Source organism: Suncus etruscus, chromosome X, assembly GCF_024139225.1.
Source record: "Suncus etruscus isolate mSunEtr1 chromosome X, mSunEtr1.pri.cur, whole genome shotgun sequence".
NCBI lineage: Eukaryota > Metazoa > Chordata > Mammalia > Eulipotyphla > Soricidae > Suncus > Suncus etruscus.
Genome location: NC_064868.1, coordinates 13,677,028 through 13,701,895, shown reverse-complemented (window position 1 = coordinate 13,701,895; position 24,868 = coordinate 13,677,028). Strand labels below are relative to the sequence as shown.

At 37.6% G+C, this 24,868-nt stretch overlaps 1 pseudogene; it reads right to left on the bottom strand.

The window, feature by feature from the left end:
• The window catches only part of LOC125999412 (60 kDa heat shock protein, mitochondrial-like), a 71,648-nt pseudogene extending 59,039 nt beyond the window's left edge, over positions 1 to 12,609 (bottom strand).
• Between the last annotated feature and the right edge of the window lie 12,259 nt (positions 12,610 to 24,868).

Sequence of the window (24,868 nt, the reverse complement as noted above, 5' to 3'; positions counted from 1 at the left end):
GAAAGTTTCCTGGCACCATAAAAAGACCTTGGGGTGTGAAATGAGTGTGTATGGAGCCTGTAGTTGTTCCCAGAGCAGTATGCTTCAAGGGCGGAGAAACTCTGTATCTCTTAGGCAATTTCTGAGCACAGAGTCTGGAGTAACCTTTGAGCATCACTGAGTGTGGCCAAAAATAGCACCCAAAATGTTTTTGAGAATCTCTCAATGATATTCTATTCTTTAAAGTAAATTTCATATCAGAATTCTACGATTTAAATTAATTTATCATTCTATTATTCAGAAATCACATGTGCACATATGTGGTAAAGTGCTGACAGTATGAAGTCCTGACCCTCATGAGATTTCTCTTCTGCCAGAAAAGACTTACTGAAATCCAACAATTACATCATTGTAAATGTGTAACCATGGTTGAGTGAAAATCATAGTAGGGGCAGTTCACTTAAAATGTAGGTGGGATATTAGGACAGTTTCCCAGGATACATATTTTTCTCAACACTTTAAGAATCAATAAGTGTGAGCAAGGAAGGGGTGTTGAGAAAAAGAGGTTCATTGAATCTTCCTGCATTCAAGAAATGCGAAACAGCTCTGAGGGGGAGGAAGGATGGTGGGAGGTAAAGTCAGCATGGAAAAGTATGGACTAGAATATTAAAATGCTAACATTTTTGCCTTTTATGCAAGGAACAAAGAGTTGCCACTGAAGTGTTTCTTAATCAGACTTGACAGTATAAAAAGATCAGCTGTGCAGCAGTGTTAAGAATCAATAGATGGTGGACGGTGAGAAAACTGAATGCAGAGGACCATGTAGGGGGTAGTTGTAGTAATTTGGTAAAGAAAGCAAAGATACCAGAAGAACTGTCTTAAGGGACAACCATGGGTAGAAAACCAATGAGCTCTTTATGGGTTGAGCACAAGACTGAAATTAATAACAGAAACTAATAATGGTCACAGAATGCCACATTCCCTGATGTCTCCAGCTGGATGGATGACGGTGTCCTGAAGAGTCATCTCTCATTTAACTTGGGAAATCTGAAAACAAAACCTGGGTATGGGAATGAGGACTGAAAGGAAGGGGAAAAAACCCCACCAGTCCCTGAAGCCAGGGCTTGACTGGCCTTGACAGGGATAACTCTCTCCCAATTCCATATTTTAATGTTACCTGGATGGTCAGACCCACCCATGCCTGGGAGGGGCTGTTGTTTGGGATAAAGGATAATAGAAAGGCTGGGGGGAGGGGTAGAGAGAGGATATGCAGCTAAGATAAGGAGAGCAGCAGGAAAGGGCTGTTTAGATTAGAGTCTTGCAATAAAGCTGGATTTTTCCTGAAACTTCATCTGACGGCTTTGTGAATTTCTCCGCAGTCACCCGCAACCTATAGACCTCTAGACTCTATAATTTGATGGCACTTGACAACAGAATCGTTTATTTGAGAGAGAGAGAGAGAGAGAGAGAGAGAGAGAGAGAGAGAGAGAGAGAGAGAGAGTATTTTAAGGAATTATGTACAAATTCCTAAGAACATTAAATTACATTTCTCTTTTTATACATCTATTTTGAGTAGTCAAAGTTTGTTATACAGTTGGGTCTTTCCTAATGAGGATGAGGCATCAAGATCACACAATAGAGCAAAGAACTCCAACTTGCTTAGCTTGAGTTGATTGCTCCCAGTTGATCCCCCACTCTTCCTGCTCTCCCAAGCAGCCTTTATCTCCAGAATGCCTACTGTGCAAGTTCTCTTAGAAGTGTCTACAGGTATGAATTCAGTTCAGGTTGATAATAAAGTGACATGCTAGGGTCATTGCTACTTCACAGATGGGGCAGCTCAAACATGTTGATGCTTATCAATTATCACATCACTACCAAAATATGAAAATCAGGATTATTCTAGTTTTGTTTCACTTTTCATAGTGGTGTCCCTAATAAAATAGGATTGTATTTATTTATATCCCCTTTTGTCCCTCACACATACATTTCTCGTGGTACATAAGGCTTACTCCTGGCTCAATACTCAGAGATCAGTCCTGGCAGTGCTCAGAGGACCGTATGTAATCTTCTGGATTGAACTAGGGATAGCTACATGCAAGGCAAGTTCACTGCCCACTGTACTATCTCTACAGCCCCTAAATGATATTTAGAGGTATCTAAGTTTCAGGGGACAATATTTGAAATTTTACTAAAAAATATTATTCTTACACCTAGCAAACTTTACACATGCAATACACAGAAATTAACATCTTATTTCTAGGAATTTTTAATTTGGAAACCCATGCAGAAATTTCTCAAGACTTACTAAAACTGAACATTGAAAATATTTATTTTGGGGGGAAATATTTATTCTAGGGCATTTACAAATGAATCACTGGTGTTGATTTTATGTTTGGTAATTGTGGTTTTTTTTAAACAATAATTGCAGAAAAAATAAACTACCTCAGAGTTTTAAATTTAAAATTGCTTATTCTTCATTCTCCAGTTATTCCACACCTAGATATATGCTCAAAAGTATTTAAAACAGGTGTTTAAACAAAACTGTATGCATATGCTCATAGTAGCCTGACTGGCAAAAATGTGGAAATGACCCTAATGTTCACTAAATAATGAACAGCTAGATTACTCTGTTCCCAGACAGAATTCTCTGTTAGGCTGAACTTGAGCCCAATTTCCAATCTTGGTTTTGGCATTTCAAAGCTTTTAAACTTAAACTTAAAGCTCTCTTTCACTCTTTGGATTTGAGATTTTTAGTCTCTTCCCCATTTCTGTCTTGTTGGATCCAACTGTGCTTCTTGAAGGTGTTTGTGTGTGTGTTAGTATGTGTGTGTGTGTGTGTGTGTGAGTGTGCGTGTTTGGCTGGTGGAGCTAGGGCAAGGGCAGAGGGAGGATGAATTGTTCTGAGTCACAGGGAGCATTTGGCAATGCCTTGAGCCAGTTTGCTTGATCTAACTTGGGGGAGTATTGATGGCATCTAGTGGTCTGAAGCCAGGGAATTTATTAAACATCTTTTAGTGCACAAGGACAGTCTCCACAACAAATTGTCTGGCTCTAAGCATCAATAGCACCGAGATTGAGAAGCTTGGGATTTAGTATCATAGATATCATATAATTGAAAAGTGCCAATAACTAATTATTATGGGTATTTTCAGGGAGAGTTTGTGTTCTTTTATCTCCTGGATTTATGATGCCAAATGCTGAAATAGCTCTGAGAAGATAATTCTGGGACACCACAGGGAAATCATGGACCTCAATCTTGTAACTTACTGACCACACAAAAACTACATCTCATGAGGTCTGGCACATGTACATAGCATAAAATTCTACAATGAAAGTTAACCCTTGTGTACCAAGCTCTGAAGCATATTCAGCTGATTGTCCTGACCAGGAGACATGTGAGCAAAAATGAGAATGCTATTCACAGTATAAGAGAAACTATTAACATTCCTCTTATTTTTATCCTTTCAAATTACCCTAATAATTTTCTAAATAATAACATTCTGAGCAAGATTTGTTAATCTATTAATAACTGGTTCTTTCTTAATAAGTTGGTCATTTGTATCTTTCAAGGGAAATATCTGATAAATACACTCCAATTTCTTTTTTCTCCCAATTTCTTTAGTAATATCCCAATAGTGGTTAAAAAGAAATGATCAAAGACAGGCAAGATTTTTAATGAAAATCAGATACTCCATTTTGAAAACATCTTATTGAAAAGTACAACCACACTTTTGATACTTGTCATGTGACGTGGTTGGGTGCCTGTCTTTCTCATGTATGATCCTGCATTTTATCCCCTCACAGGAAATTTGAAAACATAACTCCTAAACATTTTCCTTATTATCCTGCAGAGTGATTACATGTTCAAAACCACCTCAATTAGACTTCCTCACATTATCTCACAAAGCACCTCAGGAAAAACCTTCAAATATTAGTTGCATGCCAGGTTCAATCCCAGAAAATTATGCTAGGTCTCTCCCTAGCTTTAGCAAAACATCCCAAAACAAACATATAGTGTTTAATGAATACATCACTGGAAAATCTAGCAGCCACATGGAGAAGTTTATTATAGGTCCTCTAGAACAAGTTTATAGTGGTGAATGTTCCAGCAATAGCCACTTGTAATAAAGGGGTAAAATCCTGTTTGAAGACAGTGGGGCATTTGATTACATTCACACTAAAAATGTCAAGAAGTTAAATTCCCATCTTGCTTCATCTAGAGGTATGGCCAATTGTTTCTTCTAGCAGTGCACACATCTGTAAATCCACTGAAGTCAGTGTGATTAGGACACTAATGCTACAATAAAAAGTAATGTCTTTGGAAGAAATGAACAAATAAACATGAGGAAACAGACTTTGTTCAAAATAATTGCATAGAAATATGTACTTCAAACCATACTGAACTAGAAAGAATGTAGGAACCAACCATATGGGGCTTTTGAAAAACACTTGATTCACAGTCTTGACCTAACTAAGACATGGTATGAAGACAAAAAGGGAAACAGAAGTGGTCTTAGAATCACATCCTCTTAAAATCAAAACTATGGTCTTGTGCACTTTTTAAAGATTTGTTCACAGCATAAAATTCCCCCAAATTTTATCTCTGTGTTTATTTTTGTAACCCCTAGGTTACAATTTCCCATGGATAACATCTGCCATGTCAACAGGAAGGAACCACCATTGGGGGTGTCAGAATTATTCAAACCCCAGATATCTGAATTTCACCAGCCTTTCTACCATAACTTTTACTTATCAGGGCCCCATCCAGGGCACAACACTACATTTATTCACCATTTCTTCTAGTCTTCCTGCTGAGGACTGGCCCAGGGTAGAGTATTAAGAACAGACAGCCATAAGAGAGAAAAGCATGGAGTCAGGGGACTCAGAGCCTCATGGACTGAGAGCCCTGACTGTCATTCATGCGTAGTAATTACTGTTTAGGGCCAGCTATCAAAGCAAGGACAAACATTAAGGGTCGCCTGTCTGTGCTAATCTAATCTGGCTAGGGGACTAGGGTAGCTACTAAAAAATCTCTAGACTGTCTTCTTCTGGGAGAGGTGGTAGATAAAATAGTGAATACAGGCTCCTCACCAAGGGGACATTCCCAAGTGTGCCAGCATTCCAGTAATCAGTAATCAAGGGTCCTTAACTCAACTTTTCAGCCCCTCTTCTCAGATTATCATCTTCCTAGCTTATCATCTTTCTGGTTGTCTGTATATCCAACATTATTCTTGCTTTTTTAAAATTTTGATTGTGACTGAAGTTCATTACACGAAATTATTTACAGTACATAGTGACAATGAATGAAGGGCATTCCCACCACCAATGTTGTCCTCCCTCCGCTCCTGTTCCCAGCATGTCTCCCATATCTCCCTCCTTTACTGCCCCCCCCCAGAATACTAGTGTAACTGGTCTTCAATTTACAGATTGTTGTAGATCATTTTTATTTACACTACATGTTCATGTCTGGTCCTGGAATCATCCTTTTCCCCCCTCAATTTATGAGGCTGAATGATTCAAGTTATGTTATTCTGTTGGCGATAAAAAGGTTAAGGAAAGGAGAAGAAAAAATTTGGTGTCAACTACTAAAAAAAATCACCGAATAGCATCCACAAGAGTGAAAAAGAAAGAAAAAAGTGGAAGAAAAAAGAGAAAGAAAATAATATCAAAAAACCAAACCAAACCAAACCAGAAAAAGTGCTGGAGTGGCAGGGTTTGGTGTTACCCCACCTTCTTTTTTTGTATAGGCACAGTAAATATAGGAGAAGGAAGAAAATTCCTCTGGCTCTGAAATGCTGCAAATCATATCTTAAACTCTAGACCAAAATCTGTGATACAAAAAAATACCTTGGTTTTCACTCCCCACAAGAATATCTCAGAAGACCTAATTGGGAGGTCTATATTGCCTATGTAAGCTTAATACCTTTATAATAATGCATCTTAAGACATGTACTCCTAAACATACAGATAGCCTCCCCCATCACTTTCTTTATTCAAATACCCTTTTTCCTTTTTTTCTTCTCAATTTACTTTTTTTAACCTCAGTTTTATCTATATGTTCTATTTTTTATATATACATATAATCTCTATTCTCACCAGTGTTGGTGCTACTTGGTACAAAAACCAAGAAAACGTAATGCCTGGGGTAAAAGTTCAGACCACACCACAGATACTGTATGTGTAGTCTGTCATCCTAATCAGGAATAGCACCAGCAATACAAAAGGACGCCATATGTTTTTGTATAGGCACAGTATATAAGGGAAAATCATGGTCTCAGACACAAGATCTTATCTTCTAAGGATAAGAACTCACACTTTTTATACAAGGGTTCCTCCCATCCTGGACATATGTCATGTGGATACAACTCAGTCTCCACGAGATTGGACAGTGTTAGTTCATTCTCAAATCCGAGATCCCAGATGTAGAATTGAAACAACTCCCTGCAAAACCACCAGGAACTAAGCTCCGTTGGGAGATATACTTATGCCAGTGTAAATATGACAACGAGGACAGCGAGGAAATGACAACTTGCCTAAGACCAGGAGGTCCTATCACATCACCTAACACTAAGTGGAAATCAGAAGATGTATCGTCCTTTGAACTATGAAAAATAAGAGCACTAACTACAGAAAACTGACTTTGACAACCATGATTGGGCAGAACGTACCTTGAGACCATTAAGGAAAACCCTACCCTAGGCTATAGCCCAGGTCTCTTACAAAAATCAAGATTTCTTAGTACAGAGGCCCAATTCTGACAACAGAGACTGAGCAGAACCTTTGGAACCATAATTTCCTAGACTTCGGCTTAGGGAACGAGCAAAAACATGGAGCTCATGATACAGAAAACTGAGCACACCAACAAGGTTGGATCAGAAGTTCTAGAACCTTAAAGACTCTATCCTAGGCCTTGTCCTAGGACCTGCACAAATACCAAGATTGCTTGCTACAGTGGCCCAATTTTCTCATCCACAACTGAGAGGAAAGGTTCCTGGCACCACAAAAACAAAACAAAACAAAACAAAACAAGAAAACACCCTGGGATATGGCAATGAGAAGGTATGGAGCCAGTGGTTGTTCCCATGACAATATGCTTCAAGAGTGGAGAAACCCTGAATCTCTTCTTGCTTTTAATGACCCTCCTCTCTCTCTTTTGCCTGAGACATGTTTCTTCGTAGGCTTCTAAAGAAACCACTGACATTGTCTCAACTGTGTGCACTCCAAAGAAAAATAAATAACTTTTCTTCTACCCTCCTAGTTTGTGCAGTCTTGGCCCTGGAAACTTAAAGTAGAAAAGTAGCAGAGTAACATGAGAAAAAGAGAAGCAGACTTAGTAAACAGGAGCTATCATGAAATGTCACCTATAATAGCAAACACGTGTAGGCTTGGTGCTAGTCAAGATCATTTCTGTCACTGTCCAAGGGGTTAAATGAATCTAGTTGTGGAAGAATGTCAGCAGTTGTGCCAATGAGCAGAATTTTTATCTGTTACAACTGAACAATTATGTGATTGGCATTGCTATACAATAAATAGATTGATAAATAAAATAAAAAAGAGCTTAACAAAAGCAGAATGCTGATAAAGAAATTCAAAGGGGTGGTTTAAACATGGGATTTTTATATCAATTTAATAAAAAATGTATAGGCAGGTGACAAAATAGAAAAAAGGTTTAAGTTTTTAGGGGTGATAACTGTGGGGGGGGGTAAATATGTGAAACTAAGGGAAGATAAAGGTTCTTTGGTAAAATTTGTTAAGATTTTTCTCAGAGCTATATCTTGGTTTGTAACCATTGAGTTGTCCTAGCCTAAAACTTTTCCTTTGCATTCTGATATAGGTGAAAAATACCTTTATCTTTATGAAATACCTATGTGAAACACCTTTATGATACCTATACCTTTATGAAATTTGACGTCCTTTATTTTAAGAAAATGAAGAGGCAGGCAGAATTCTTCATTTTTAAGTCACATTTTGTTTAGGGGCCATACCTGGTTGTGCTCAGGGTTCCTCAATCATCTCATGTGGTGGAGGCTTGGGGGACCATATGGGGTGTTGGGGATTGAACCTGTGTCAATTGCATGCAATGCAAGTGCCCTACCTACTGTAGTATCACTGCAGCCCCAGCTCCAAATGTTTCTTATGGCAAAGTGATATTTGTAGATTTAATATTCTGACACCTACACTATAGTTAAAAAAAAAACAAGCAAAGACAATAAATGCATTCCAATAAAAAATCTTTGGAAAAGTTAACATTTCAGTCCAAAGGTTATTTTTTGCTTATGTATAAAATTGGCTATTTATCTATTTAAAAGATTTATATTCTGTGATTGTATTGGCTACTCTGGTATAATTCCTCCACAGCTTTAAAAAAATCTCAGAACACAGCAGACATCAGCATTTTTTATAGGCGCATTACATTATACACAGATCTAGATTTGATTTTTCTGATGTTCTGTGTTGTATTGATGTTTGAGAATAAATGATCTTGTAAAGACCAAGGCTCTCCAAATACTTTTCTATTTAAATCCAGATTGATTCCTTCATCTCAGATCATGTTATAGCACTGTACTGTGGTTGGGAGCTTGATCTCAAATAGCTCCAGGATTTTTATTTGTTGGATTCCCCTCTCCTTGATTGAGTCCCAGACTCAGTAACTGGTTTTGGTTAAACAGAATATGGCAGATGTGATAGCCTATCACTTCTAAGAGTAAGTTAGAAATATTATTCCATCAACTTTCTCTCTTGCTCTTCTTGCTTACACTCACTGATAAAGCAATATGCCATTCATTTAGTAAGCTGCTCTATGATGAGACGCACAAAACAAAGACTTGAAAGAGGTCAGTGGTCAACAGTCTTTAGGGAACTGATTTCTACTCCAATAGTGCCTTGAGAAAATATAATTTTCAGCCAATACTTGTATTTCAACCGTCAGAGACCCTGAGCCAGAGGTCCCAATAAAGCAACTCCCAAATTCCTGACACCTGGCAATTGTGAGCTAAGTATTGTTTATGATCCTCCATGGGATAATTTGTTTCAGACAGTACATATACATTTTACAATTAACTTAGTGTCATAATATTATGGCAACAAATGTGGTAGCACTACAATGAGAAGACAAAATATTTAAATTTGCGCTTCAGTTCCCAATGGATAGGAAAGGATTTAGAAGTAGGGACAGAGCCACTGACCAACACAGGGAAGTTAAGATTAATGAAAAATAAGAGGAGCTACTTGTGATATGTAAACAGGAAATTCATCATTTCTATCCAGAAAACAGAAAAACCCAAAATGTTTATAATCTTTCCAACAGGGGTGGGAAGAAATTAACAGAAAAGCTTTGAGTGGTGAAATGAATGTTTGGTGAAGTATCCACTGTACAAGGATGAAGAAAAAAAAAGATCTAGGGTTCAAGGCATACCAGGGATTCCGGGAATAAAAGTAACAATGCTTCAGATGAAAACAAAGCCATTTGCTGCTCAGTAGAGAAAAGCTGTCTTCTGTTTTTATCCTTCCATGTAATCAATGTTCTTTCCCATAAACTGAAGTTATATAGAGAGTGTACAAGGAGTAAAAATGGACAATTTATTAAACAGTTATCTGTCTTTTTATTGCTACATTTGTGATGACCTGGGCACATACGCTTGGGTGTGGTGCTTGTGCTTTTGTGTGTAGTGCTCACCAGGGATCACATTATTTTAGTTTTGCATGTATATATCCTGGACATTGTGGATCCTGGGAGAGAGGGTCCCACACTTGAATTATACTCATTATATTCGATACACTATATTTGCCCACTGGGGGTTGCAAACCTGGTTTTTTCCTTGTTCATGGAGTGTGAGGGTGGCACAATATAGCTGCATTGCTCACACACTTAGATGCAGTTCACTGGAAATAGTAGATACTGTTGTGCTACCTGGGGACCCAAATAGTATAATTTCTGGAACTGCACTTGATGCATATTGATAGTATGGGGAACCAAATTTATGGCTTCAAGCTTGCAAGGCACATGTTTTACCATGATGCCACCACAAGACCCAATCTATAAAACTTTGGGGGGCAATGCTCAAGGTTTACTCCTGATTCTTTGTTCAGGGATCACTCCAGGCAGTGATCAAGTAACCATGTACAGTCCTGATGATCCAACAGGGTCCGCTGCATTCAAAGCAAGCTCCTTAACTTCCTGTACTCTATCTCTGAGCCCATAATTTGTGCATTTTTAAAGCTTGATTTAAAGTTGTAAAAATAATGTGTGGTACACATACTCCTATTATTTAATAAAACCTGGTATTTACTTTAGGCCTTTTAGAAATGTTTTATTTCTTTTTTAATGTAAAAAATACTTTTATTTAAAGATTCAAAACTAATGATCAATAGGCTTGGATAACAACAGCAGCAAACCATTAATTATATGTTGCCAACTGAAACCAGTAACAAACTATGATGAGAATTTCCTTAAGCTCTCAGCAATCTTGCCTTAGTGGTGGTGAGTAAAATGTAGCAATTGTACATCAAAATCATAAACACTAACTTTACTGTAAACAGTTACCTAAACTTTAATATTTAAAAAAACACTAGCCAGTTATTTTCTTCAACTGTTTTGAAGTTATTGGTGAGGAGTAACTTTCCATTATTCTTCTCACAGTTTAGTAATAATGGTAAAGCAGTATTCTAAAAATTAGAACTTGTCACTTCCATTCATTTCCCATTTAAATCCATTGCAGCCATTATAGGATTTTCTTCTTCAGAATTTCTGTAACTACAACTTTGTGGTACTTAACAGAGAGATCACACACCAACATTCACCAAATAAAGCAGTTCTTACACCTGTTCTGGATCCATGATTCCCTTTTCCACCATTCTCAGAAAATCTCCAACCATAATCAACTCTGGGGAAACTGCACAATTTTTCCAACTTCAGTTTCTTCAACACCTGCATTCTTAGGAAATGGGCATGCTGGAATCTTTTATATTCTTTTAATAATGTCGATGCAAATGTTCTGATCTTCATTAGCTGAAGTTAATGACTCTAAAGCACGTAGGCACCAAAGTAGACCATAATGCCCTCCCAGAAAAGTAACTTCTTCCAGAGAAGTTCATGTAGTATTGAGAGCATCTCTAACTCTTTTCTTTTGGGGGGGTGGTGGTGGCACATATATGATGGTTCTCAGGGGGTTACTTCTGAGTCTGCACTCAGGAATTACTCCTGCTGCTGGAGAACAGAACCCAGGTTGGTCACATACAAGGAAAATGTCCCTCTTTGCCTTTCTTTTTATTCATTACACCATAATTGTTTGTTCCACAAACCATCAGCACAATCATTCCATTTGATCATTTTTACAGATGTTCATTTTGTTTTTCCTTTTCATATTCACTACTTGTGATATCTAACTGATGGGTGGTTTCTTAAATATGTTTCTCTATTTGGCTGCTATCCCTTCTTTCATTCAACAACATGTCATCTTTGGTGATAATGACCTCTCCAACTTTTCTTATTACATGTGGCTGAGTATGTTCATGATTTAGAATTAATTCTTCTGCTCCAAATACATTACCATCAATAGCAATCGCTGGTTATTTTTATTGTCTTCAAAATCTGATATGATTTGAAGATCAACATTTTTTACCTTTATAGGCAACATCCAGAAATACTTAGAGGTTACTCCTGGTGCAGCACTCAGAAACTACTCCTGGTGGTGCTTGGGCAACCTAAAACGATGCTGGCATGCAAGGCAAATGCCTAACCCACTGTATTATCTCTCAATCTCCGAAGACCAACTTATAAATCCATTTAAAACACGTGTACTCAGAGCTTCTCCATCAACATCTACCGCAATTATGACCAAGGGCTTCCCGTTAGCCATGGCAATATCAAGAGCAGGTACAATGGACTGGATACTAGAAATATTCTTTTCACTTAGTAGAACAGAGGAGTATGTTATAATTCACATCTCAGACCCTTTGAGGTATCAATACAGTATGGATTGATATAACTTCGGTCAAACTTCTTGTCTTTGATAATGTCTAATTCATATTCAGGGTTTTTCCATCCCTTACTGTGCACGTACACTTTCTTCAAAACCTTTTCACTGCATCAAAAATGATAATGCCAATTTCTTTGTCGCTATTTGAAGAAACTGAAGCAACCTGAGCAATTTCCTTAAGGGTTGTCACGGGTTGAGACTGCTTAAATTCAGCGAATTACAGCATCAACAGCTAGCATCAAACCTCTCCTGACTTCACTGGATTAGCAACTTTGCTAATCATTTCAGAGCCCTACTTGGCAATAGATTGTGCCAGTAGAGTAGTGGTAATTGTACCATCCCCAGCCTCTCTATTCGTTGTTGGCAATGTCTTGAGAAGTTTGGCACCAATATTTTGATCCTTATGGTTTAAGTCAAAGGACTTAACAGCAGTCATATCATCCTTGGTTGCTTGGGAAGTTTCTCAGTTCTGCTTACTAATCACTGTTCTTTCCTTTAGTCTCATAGAAATGGCTATAGTATCACATTGAAGCATTAAGGCCAGGACATCTGCACTGAATTTGTGGTCTTTGGCATGAGGCCAAGGGAGATGAGGAACCAGAGTCATAGACAATGGTCTGATCTGGCAAAAGACTGTGGATAATCAAAGCATTTCTCTGGGAGGCAGCAGAGCATGCAGGCAGCAAGTTCCCATAAATGATGAGTTTCCCTAATGCTGTAAACCAATGTTTCCTTTTTAATTTTGAGGTAAATTGAATGCATGCTTTTATTTATTTTTCATTAATTTAATTTGCTTTTGTTTACCGTTCTATTACTCGTGTTTTCTCATGCATCTAAGTCTAACACCACCCCTATATTAATGCATGCTATCAAATCATGTTATAACTGAGTCACAGCTTAGATGTTCCAAAAAATAAGTATACCGAGGATTATAAACATTGACTAGACACATGGTCCATGTATCACCAGCCTCGGTATAATCTGAGACACTGAAAAGGAAAAAGAAGAAATAAAGAAGAATCCCAGGTCCCACCTACAGCTACTGAATCTGCATCTTCATAGTAGCCTTTGGAGATTGGTATGTGTAGGAAAGTATGAGAAATGACAAGCTGTTATATGTAGAAAATGGTTTTTAAAAATCCCAGATCTGGGGTCTGACCGGTGGCGTAAGTGGTCTGCTTTATCGGCACTAGCCTAAGTTAGACTGTGGTTTGATCTCCCAGCGTCCCATATAGTCTCCAAAATCAGGAGATATTTCTGAGCACAGAGCCAGGAGTAACCTCTGAGCAGTTTTTTTTTGTGTGCTCCCCCAAATCTCAGAGCTGTGTTGATATGTGCAAATATAGGATACACACTTTATAGAAGATTGTGAATAATAATGACACCTTTGTGTGCTTTAACAGTTTATTTTCACATAGTCTGTCTCAATCATATGAAATGATACCAGAAGGGTTGGGGATCCTTTAATCCAGGGCGAGGGTCTCTCTCTACGGTCCAACACAGTCATGCTAGAATACAATCAACATAAGGGTTCATAAGCTTGCTCCTATATCATTTCACTATATTTTCTCCATAAAATACTGTCTCAGCAGCATGGGTTCATTTCTATTAATAGGATCTCAAGAAAAATAGGAACTACTAGTCAGAGTTCCCATAAAGCCGAGGCAGAAAGCAGTGAAATGACTAATTCTCCCTTCAAAATAAAACACTGAAGACAACATAGAGACACAAAGAAAAGCTAGTACCTTTCCCTCTACTGCACAGAGAGAATGGACACTATACCCAAGCAGCTTACTAAACAAAAGTAATTCTTTGTTAATTAAATAAAATTTTGAATTGAATTACCTTTGGATACACAGTTATAAAGTTGTCCATATTGAGTTTCAGTCATACAATGTCCAATACCTTTTTCTTCATCGGTGCACATTTCCCACCATCAATGTCCCCAGATTCCCTCCCATCTTCCCCCTGCCTTCCTCTATGGAATCCCTTCTTCCTTCCTTCCTTCCTTCCTTCCTTCCTTCCTTCCTTCCTTCCTTCCTTCCTTCCTTCCTTCCTTCCTTCCTTCCTTCCTTCCTTCCTTCCTTCCTTCCTTCCTTTTTTCTTTCTTGCTCAGAGGTTACTCCTGGCTTTGCACTCAGAAATCAGTTCTGGCAGACTCAGGAGACCAAATGGGGTGCTGGGAATCAAACCTGAGTCCTTCCCGGGTTGACTGTGTGCAAGGCAAATGCCCTACCACTGTTCTATTGCTCTAGCCCTTCTTTTTCTTTTCTTTAAACTTCTTTGTCTTCTCCATCTCCTTTCACAATTCCATCTTCTGCTTCTTCTTTTCCTCCTTTTTCTCCTTCCCTTCCTCCTCCTCTTCTCTCTCTTTCACTCTCTGCCCCTCTCATTTAACTTAATACAATAAAGAAATGACAAAACTAGAGCGTCATAGCCTGTGTTGTTACTGCAAAGGGCTTGCCATTCTTCTGGATCAATGATTCCTAACCAGGGCTGCACAGTGCAGTCATTTGGAAGTCAGTCCCATGGTCAGACCACAGCCCAGACCAATTATTGAAGTCTCTGAAGGATGGTTCTAAAATTGACATGCACCACTGAAGCACCTCAATTGTCAGCCTAAAGTCACATACACCACTTGTTTCCTCAACTCTATTCCACAGAGTTTAAGAAGCCAGTCAGTCTAGAGGATGGTGGCTTTGCTAGTGTAAGTTTCCATTAAGGTTTCACCTGATAGGCGGAAGCCAGCTTCTGCTTGAACACCTCCCTCTCATGAAAGCCTTTCAAGAGTCAGAACAAGAGTTTCTCTTTTGAGATGCATATCTGACTGGAACTCACTGTTCCTGGGCAGCTTTCAGAACCCCAAATCTGTACTTCTATTTAAAAGCTGTCTGTCTACAAATGCTAGAAGGAGCTGGCAATCTGTTTTCTCTCTCACTTTTAGTTCTCTTCTGCCAGAAATAAATTTCCATGGTTTATCTGACAAGTGGCAACACAGAGCCCATAGAAAGGAGGCTCTTTGGCAAACTTATTAAGAAAAAAGTAGACTGTCAAACCATAAGCACCAATCTCTGTACCTGGATGTTCCAGAACCTCAGTGGCACTAGGAGATAAATACTGCTGAAATCAGCCCACTGTACAATACCTCTATATATAGCTGGCACCATCCTGTTCTGATGGTGCTTACCTTGTGTTGCACTGTGTTAAATCTTATGAACTGGGGGAAATCTGAGGTGGAAACCCAGAGCTGCAGAATCCGAATCAGAGATAACAAGGCTATGGCCACAAAGCCTGCAGCTCTGGGACCAGAAAGTCACATCAGCAGCACCCAGATGAGGTAAGGAATCCGAGTCAAAGAAAAAAAGCCAATGGAGCACTACCACTCCACTCCATAGCTGCACATTTCTCCTAGTCCCAGAACACTAATTCAGGACATAGAAAACAATACACTACAACCTTGGCAATGGGGAAACAATGCAGGCCCCCACAATGCTTGGAGAATGAAGAAAGTAGCTCTAATGAACCAAAAGTACCAACCACTAATTTAGAAAAGAAATATGGAAGATGTACCGAGAACTCAAAGAAAGTGTGGAATGAACTGAATGTACCACAAATTAAGAATCAAGAGAATCTGAGAGTATAAATAAGAACAATTCAAGCTGAAGTAAAAGGGGTGAAAAAATTGGTGGGCAAAATGAAACCTCACTGGAAAGCCTCTCCAACAGAGTAACAGTGGATGAGGACAAAATCAGTGATCTGGAAGATAAAATGCATAACAACTTCATACAACAGATGAAGAGGTTGTAAAAGAGGGTCAAAACAAATGATCAGACAATGGGAAAAGTATGCAAAGAATGTAAACATATGAAAATAGAACTCTTTGATTAATTCAACAGAAACAACATAAGTACCATTGGTGCCCCAGTGACACAGAAAGAAAACGCCCATGATGTATCAACAATCAAGAACATCATTGCAGAGAAACTCAGAGCTAAATAGTGCATGCAACCAAATCCTATCCTACATACTTGAAGAATACCAGCCAAAAGAGATCCAAAAAAACCAAACCAAACCAACCAAACAAACAAATACAAAATACCCCAAGACACATCCTGGTCACAATGACGAACCCAATAGATAGAGATGAATGGAATACTGAAAGCAACAAGATCAAAATGGAAACTACTTTCAAAGGAGCATCCCTAAGATTTACCACAGATTTGTGAAAAACAAAACCAAAACAACCTACAAGGCCCAAAGGCAGTGATGGAATATAGTGACAAAACTCAGTGAAATGAATGCATTGTCAAGAGTATTTCAACCAGCCAGACTTACATTCAGGTTTGAAGAAAGGATACATAGATTCACGGATAAACAACAGCTTAGAAATGTTAGAAACTTGCCAGAGAAATAGCACAGAGTAGGGCGGATCCCTTGAACATGGTCAAACTGGGATAATCCTGGGTTTGATTACCAGCTTCCCATCTGGTCCCTAGAGTCTGCCAGGAGCAATTTCTGAATGCAGGAGCATCAGGAGTAACCCCTGAGTGCTGCCATGTGTGGCCACAAAACAAAAACAACAAAAACATATAAACGTTGGAGACTCAGAAATAGCCTTAAAGAATGAATGGAAAGATCGACTTTAAGATAAGGTAGACTACAAGAGACTCAATTTTCCTATTAATAATGACATTAATCACATGTCAACCATCTCTATTAATGTCAATGGAATAAATGCACCAGTTAAGAGATAAATAATGGCAAAATGGATAAAAAAAAACTGAATACGTTTTCCTTTTTTTTTCTTTTCTTTTTTGGTAAATCTTTACTTTCTAACTCACAGCTTCTTTTTTATTTTTATTAAATACTTTATTTATTTATTTAAAAACCATGATTACAGACATAACTGTATTTGGGTTTCAGTTATAACAAGAATATCCTCCTTCACCATGAAACCTTCCCATCACCAATGCCCCATCTCTTTTCTCCCTCAATCCCCCCTGCCTGCATTTGAGACAGGCTTTCTACATCCTTCACTCACTAACGTTGTTATGATAGTTCTCAGCGTAGTTATTTTTCTAACTGCACTTACCACTCTTTTCTGCCTACAAGAAACACATCAGAATTTTCAGAACAAACGTAGACTAAAACTCAAAGGTTGGAGGACAATCATTCAAACAAACAACTCCGTTAAAAAGCAGGAGTGGCCATATTAATATCAGATGACACAAACTTTAGACTTAGAAAAGTTATAAGAGACAAAGATGGACATTTTGTAGTAAAGCAGGGATATGTAAAACAGGAAAACATCACACTCCTAAACATATATGTACCCAATTAAGGACCAGAAAAATATTTAAAACAACTGCTGAAAATTTGAAGGAAGATATCAATAATAATACAATAATATTGGTAGACTTCAACACTCTCTGATCACCACTTGATAGGTCAACCAGTTTGAAACCTAACACAATTATACTAACACTGAAAAAAGCAATGGAAGAAATAAGCCTATTATATATAGGGATATGTCTCTCCATCACCAGAAAATTGGATAAATTCTTCTCTAAAGCACATGGTTTATTCTCCAAAATAGACCACATGCTAGCCCATAAAACATACCTACATAAAGATGATAGAAATTTTACTTAGTACCTTCTCATATCATAATGCACTGAAATTAGAAGTGAATAACAAGCAGGCACAGATGGACAATTTTAACACTTGCAGACTAAATCGCTCACTGAACAACTAGTGGGTCAGAGATGAAATGAAAAAGGAAATAAATTGCTAGAAACATATGTGAATAAAGACACAAATGATCAGATTCTGTAGGATATAGTTAAAGCAGTACTAAGAGGGAAATTTATAGATTTGCAAGCATTCTTCAGGCAGGAATAAGGAGCCTACATAAATAACTTAATAGAACAGCTTATAAAATTGTAAAGTGATCAGAATGAACCAAAAATAGGAAGAGACAAGGAAATAATAAACCTATCAGCAAAAATCAAGGAACGAGAAATCCAAAGATCAATCCTAAAGATGAATGAAAGAGTTGGCTCTCTGAAAAAATAAACGATCAATAAACCACTAGTAAAATTCACAAAGAAGAGAGAAAAATTTAATAAACCTAGTTAGAAAAGGGATAGATAGGTGCAGATAGTTCAGAAATTCAAAGGATAATCAGAGATTACTTTGAGAATCTTCATGCCACAAAATGTGAGAACCTGGAAGAAATGGTTAGATTCTTGGACTCTTATAACCTACCAAGGTTGAATCAAGATGATCTAGGACAAAAAAAGGCAATCTTTTTTTTTCAACTGAGCCAAATCTTGCCAACACCAAGATTGAAATTTATTTTGAGAGCCACATTTTTTATGAATGTGTGTGTGTATGTGTGTGTGTGTGTGTGTGTGTGTGTGTGTGTGTGTGTGTACAGCTTTATTCTAATCCAGGTCATCTCTTTTTACTTCTCCAGGCCTCAGTTTCTATATTTCAAAGCTGGGAAATATCCATTCTCAGAAAGTTCAGGGAAATTATAAAACTGAGGAAAGAATAGATTATAATCCCTTTATTAGTTTTTTTGTTTGGTTTTTGGGCCACACCCGGCAGTGCTCGGGGTTACTCCTGGAGAGCCACATTTTTAAAACTGAAAATACATAGGATGGTACACTGTTTTTAGTTTCAATAAGTTTTTATTGAGAATATTCTGCATGCAAGTATCCACATAGGTCGGGAGGATACAAATAACATAACTAATAAAACAAAAACTTTAGGATATTATTTATCGATAACATTAAATTCCATAAAATTTGCCTTACAATGTAGAGAAAATTACATCTTGAAAATGACAAAGTCACAAACTCTAATGTGAACATTGGCCTTGATTCTGATCAGAGCTGTGTGGAGCCGGCCGCCAGGGTACAGAGGCTAGGAACAGAGTCCTGACTCCTGAAGCAGCCGCCCGGCACACAGAAGAGCCCCATTAAAAAGTGTAAAGAGCAGCATGTGGCTCGCGAGCCGCAGCTTGCCGACCACTGATCTAGCATATCTGAACAAACCTATCACTATTGAGAAAATTAAAACGGTAATCAGGGGCTGGAGAGTTAGCACAGTGGTAGGGCGTTTATGTGGCTGGCCCAGGACAGACCCAGGCTCCATTCTCAGCTTACCATATGGTCCCCAGAGCTGGCCAGGAGCGATTTCTGAGCACAGAGCCAGGAGCAACCACTGAGAACCATTGGGTGTGGCCCCAAAAAGAAATAAAAAGATAAACAAACAGTAATCAAAACTCCTCTCCAAAAACAAAAGCCCAGGTAAAGATGGATTTACTAACGAATTCTTTCAAACATACCAAGAGGACATACTACCTGTACTTTTCAGGCTCTTTCAGGAAATTGAAGAAGCAGAAATACTACCAAATAGTTTTTATGAAGCTAACATCACCCTGATACCAAAAGCAGAAGGACGTCATAAAAAAAGAAAATTAAAGACAAATATTCCTGATGAACACTTATGCAAAGATCCTCAACAAAATCCTAGCAAGTAGGATCCAATGCCTCATCAAGAAGTCATACACTATGACCAAGTAGGATTTATTCCAGAGATGCAAGTATAGTTCAAAATAAGCAAGTCAATCAATGCAATACACCACATCAACAAAAAAGAAATTTAAAATCACATAGTCATATCAATAGATACAGAGAAAGCATTTGATAAGGTACAGCACCCATTCATGAAAAAACTCTCCACAAGATGCGAATGGAAAAAATTTTCTCCATATAGTCAAGGCTTTTTACCAAAAGCCCATGGCAAACATTATACTCAATGGAGAAAAACTGAAAGCCTTTCCCATAAGATCTGGCACAAGACAAGGCTGCCCCATCTAGTCACTCCTATTCAATATAATAAGGAAAGTAATAGTCATAGCAATTAGGCAATAAATAGATATCAAGGGAATCCAAATAGAAAAGAAAGAAGTAAAGCTATCAATGTTTGCAGATGACATAATACCATAATTAGAAAATTCTAAAAGAAAATTCTAAAGACTATCAAAAATCTCTAGAAAAAATAGATTTATATAGCAAAGTAGCAGGATACAAAATTAATGCACAAAAATCAATGGCCTTCTTATACACAAATAATGATAAAGAAGAAATAAACATTAAAAATCAATCCCATTCACAAAAGCACCACAGAAATTCAAATAACTTGGAGTCAAATTAACTAAAGAAGAGAAGGTCCTATACAAAGAAAACTACAAAATGTTGCTTCAAGAAATAAAAGAGGACACAAAGAAATTAAGACACATATCTCTTCATGGTTTGGGAGGATTAACATAATTAAAATGACAATATTCTCCAAAGCATCATATAGATTTAATGCAATTCCTCTAAGAATACTCATGACATTCTTCAAAGAAGTGTATCAAACAATCCAGAAATTCATTTGGAACAATAGACACCCGAGAATAGCTAAAGCAGCCCTTAGTGGGAAAAGATAGGGGCATCACTTTTCCCAACTTTACAAAGCAATTATTATTATTATTATTACAAAGCAATTATTATTAAAATCACATGGTGTTAGAGACAATATAGACCCTCAGATCAATGGAATAGACTTGAGTATTAAGATAATATAATCAATTAATCTTTGACAAAGGGACAAGAAATGCAAAATGGAGCAAGGAACAAGTGGTGTTGGGGCAATTGGGCAGCCCTATGCAAAAAAGTGGATTCTGACCTTTAATTCTATGCACAAAGGTCAAATCAAAGTGGATTTGATTTGATATAAAATCCCTGATATCATACCTGATACTATATTGATACCTGATATCCTTGATACCATACCTGAAACTATAAGATTTATAGAAGAAAACGTTGACAAAACACTCCATGACATTGAGATTAAAAGCATCTCCAAAGAGGAAACACCACTGTCCAAACAGATGGAAGCAGAGATAAACAAATGGAATTACATCAAAATTAGAAGCTTCTGTCCTCAAAGAAAACAGTGACTAGAGTAAAAATGTCACCCTCAGAATGGAAGAAATTATTCAGTAAATACCCATTAGAGAAGGGTTTCAACTATGAACAACAAACCAAACTATGCATCTAACTACGAACATGTCTAAAATATACAAGGTCTTTCTCCAGGATAGACCACATGCTGGCCCATAAACTATATCTCCATAAAGTCAAGAGAATAGAAATCTTAAAGACAACCTCCTCAAATCACAGTGCACTAAAATTAGAAGAAAATTACAAAGAAACACAGAACAAAAACTTTAACACCTGGAAACTAAACAGTTCACTACTGAACAACCAGTGGGACAGGGATGAAATCAAAGAGGAAATAAAAACATTCCTGAACTATCTAGCTCCACCTCTCAAATAGGGGGGGAAACAAGAGAGGGTACCAGGACCAAACAGATATATGATCACTAATAGTAAGCTAGACACAGAGGGGACCACTTACTCTAGCAGCCCAGAGGGTGATGGTGGGGGATATGGGTTGCAGAAAGGGAATGGAAGTGGGGGGAGGACAAATTTGGTGATGATTATTTCCCTGATTCAATGTTAATATGTACCTAAAATACTACTGTGAAAGATATGTAAGCCAATATGGTCAAAATAAAAATTAAAAAAAAGTTAAGCCTAAATAAAAACAAAAATAATATAAACACATTCCTGGCCTGGAAACAAATGACAACGAAGACAGAAATTGTCAGAAATTATGGGACACAACAAAAGCAATTCTAAGAGGAAAATTTATAGCCTTGCAAGCACACATCAGAAAGGAAGAAGGGGCCTATATAAAAAGGTTAATGACACAGCTTTTAAAATTAAAAAATGATCAACAAAAGGAACCAAAAATAGGTAGGTGGAAGAAAATAAAGCTTAGAACAGAAATCAATGAAGTGAAAATCCAAAAAAAAATCTGAAAGATCAACAAAATGGAATCTATTATGCTGATTGAAATAAGTCAGATGGCAAGAGACACAAAATAGTCTCACTCATCTATGGGTTTTAAGAAATAAAAAGACATTGAAATAATTCCCAGAGATGAGGGCCAGAAGGACTGGCTCAAGATATGAAGCTCACCACAAAGAGTGGTGAGTGCAATTATAAAAATAACTATGCTGAGAACTATTATAACAATGTCAGTGAATGAGAGATGTAGAAAGTCTGTCTTGAGTACAGGGAAGAATGGGGGATGCAGGATATGGGGGCATTGGTGATGGGTAGGTTGCAATGGTGAAGGGGGGTGTTATTTTTATAACTGAAACCCAACTACAATCATGTTTGTAATCACAGTGTTTAAATAAAGAAAATAATTACAAAAAAGAAAAAAAATGAAAATAAGAAGATATACAAGGTCCTAACAGAACTTAACAAGAGAAAAACAAGTAATTCCATCAAAAATGGGGAAAAGAAATGAACAGATATTTTCTCAAAGATAAATACAGATAGCTAAAAGGCACATAGAATGCTTCATGTCACTAATAATCATGGAGATACAAATCAAAATAATGAGATATCATCTCACACCACAGAGATAGGCACACATGACAAAGAACAAGATCAATCAATGCTTGCATGATTGTGGGGAGAAAGGAACTTATATTCACTGTTGGTGGGAAAACTGGACATTGATCTCCTATGTAATCCAGCAATACCACTCCTAGGGAAATGCCCTAGGACAAAGCTTCTCAATTATTTTCTGTCATGTCCCCATAGGAAGAAGAAAACATTGTTCACACCCCTACACGACAGTAAATAGTATCTTTATAAAAAAAAACTTTAACCTGCAAAACAAAAATATATAAAATAATTTGAGCTGATTTTTTAATCAGAGGTGATGTCTGGATTAATGGCTACAGTGAGCATATTTTGCAATGCTTAGCTTTTTGAAGCGGGGTTTGAAGCAGGACACAGCAACTCTCAGCTCCAGAAACATACAGAGACATAAACACAAGGGTTAGCTTCTTATGACAGTGTTTGCCCCCCTTTACGGAGCCTCAGGGGTAGCGCCCCACTATTTGAGAAGCATTGAGCTAGGATCACAAAAACACAATATAATATACTACCTGCAGTTCTAAGTTCATAGCAGTGATATTTACAATAGCCAACACCTCAAAACAATCCAGACACCCAACAACAGATGAGTGACTAAAGAAACTGGTACATCTACACAATGGTAACAGTTAGACAAAATGAATTAACGAAATTTGCCTTTATATGGATGTATATGGAGACTATTATGCTGAGTGAAATAAGTCAGAGGGAGAGAGAAAAACACAATCTCACTGATCTGTGGTATTTAAGAAAAATAAAAGACAGTATCAGACAGTATAGTAATAATACCCAGAGACAATAGAGATGGGGGTTGGAAGGAACAGCCCATAATATGAAACCTAGCAAAAAGAGTACTAAGTGCAGTTAAGAGAAATAACTACACTAACAACTACAAGGAGAGTGATAGAGATAAATACAATTCCTGTCTTGAAGATAGGTAGGGAGAGGTAGGAAATGGGGGACAACGGTGGCAGGAAAGTTGCACTGCTGAAGGAAGGTGTGCATTTTATGTCTAAAACCCAACTACAACCATGTTTGTAATCATGGTGTTTAAATAAATTATTATTTAAAAGAAAACAATAATTATAAATATTTTTATGAACCACATCTCTGGATAAAGTTTATCCTTAGGAGTCAAATAATCTGGACTTTAGCTTTTGTCTGGCTCTATCATTTACATACTTGTAACATGGTCTGATTTTCTTCACCTGCGAAATACAAGGTTATTCAAATAAACTTTGTGTAATGTGTTTTCACCGTGATTAAAGGAACACTACAAATGTTGTCAAAGGGTTTTTGGTAGGCACGAATAAATAACAAACACCTAACTACCTGGATCAATGACTAAGGCTTTTTGTGTTCAATAGGCCTATGGAATTGTTCAGAAAATACAGTTAAAGCACAGACTCTGTGGGCTGGGAGAATGAGGCTGCTTCTTATGGGGAGAAGCTATGGTAATTGGGATGTTTAAGCTTAGAAACTACCACTTTTTGGAAAGACATGTTGAAACATGGGCACATTTCTCTACCATCAAACACTGTTCAAACACTCACTCTGTCAAAGCACCACATTACGGCTCTCACACACTAACAAGCATTCATGATTTCCAGATATATGTCTTAACACCACAGGTAAAACAAATTCTTGTTCTCTGAAATGCAAATTTAATAGAACTGGTTGCTAACTATGACCCTAGAAGGCTGCTCTATTCTATTCCCACTTTGAAGTCACTGCGTTATTCTCTCAAGGGAAGCAGCAAAGGTAGAAAATAGGTTTAGGGACCAGTGCGGTGGCACAAGCTATAGGGCATCTGCCTTGCATGCAGCTAACCTAGGAAGGACCTCAGTTTGATCCCCCAGCATCCCTTATGGTCCCCCAAGCCAGGAGCAATTTCTGAGTGCATAGCCAGGAGTAACCCCCGAGTATCACCTGGTGTGGCCCAAAAAGGAAAAAAAAGAAAGGGGGAAAAAAAAGAAAAAAGAAAGAAAATGCACATCCATGTATAAGAAAATTTAATGACTTCATCTCTCCTGACGGCTGTATGAAATCTATTATGTTAAGTGAAATAACTCAGAGGGAGAGAGATAGACACAGAATAGTCTCACTCATCTATGGGTTTTAAGAAAAATTAAAGACATTACTGTAATAAGGCTCAGAGACAATAGAGTTAAGGGCTGGAAGGGGCTGGAAGGACTGGTTCACAATTTGAAGTTCATCACAAAGAGTGGTGAACTCTGTTAGAGAAATAATTACACTAACAACTAACATGACAATATTAAAGAATGAGAGAAGTAGAATGCCTGTCGCAAATACAGGCAGGGGTGGGAGAAGAGG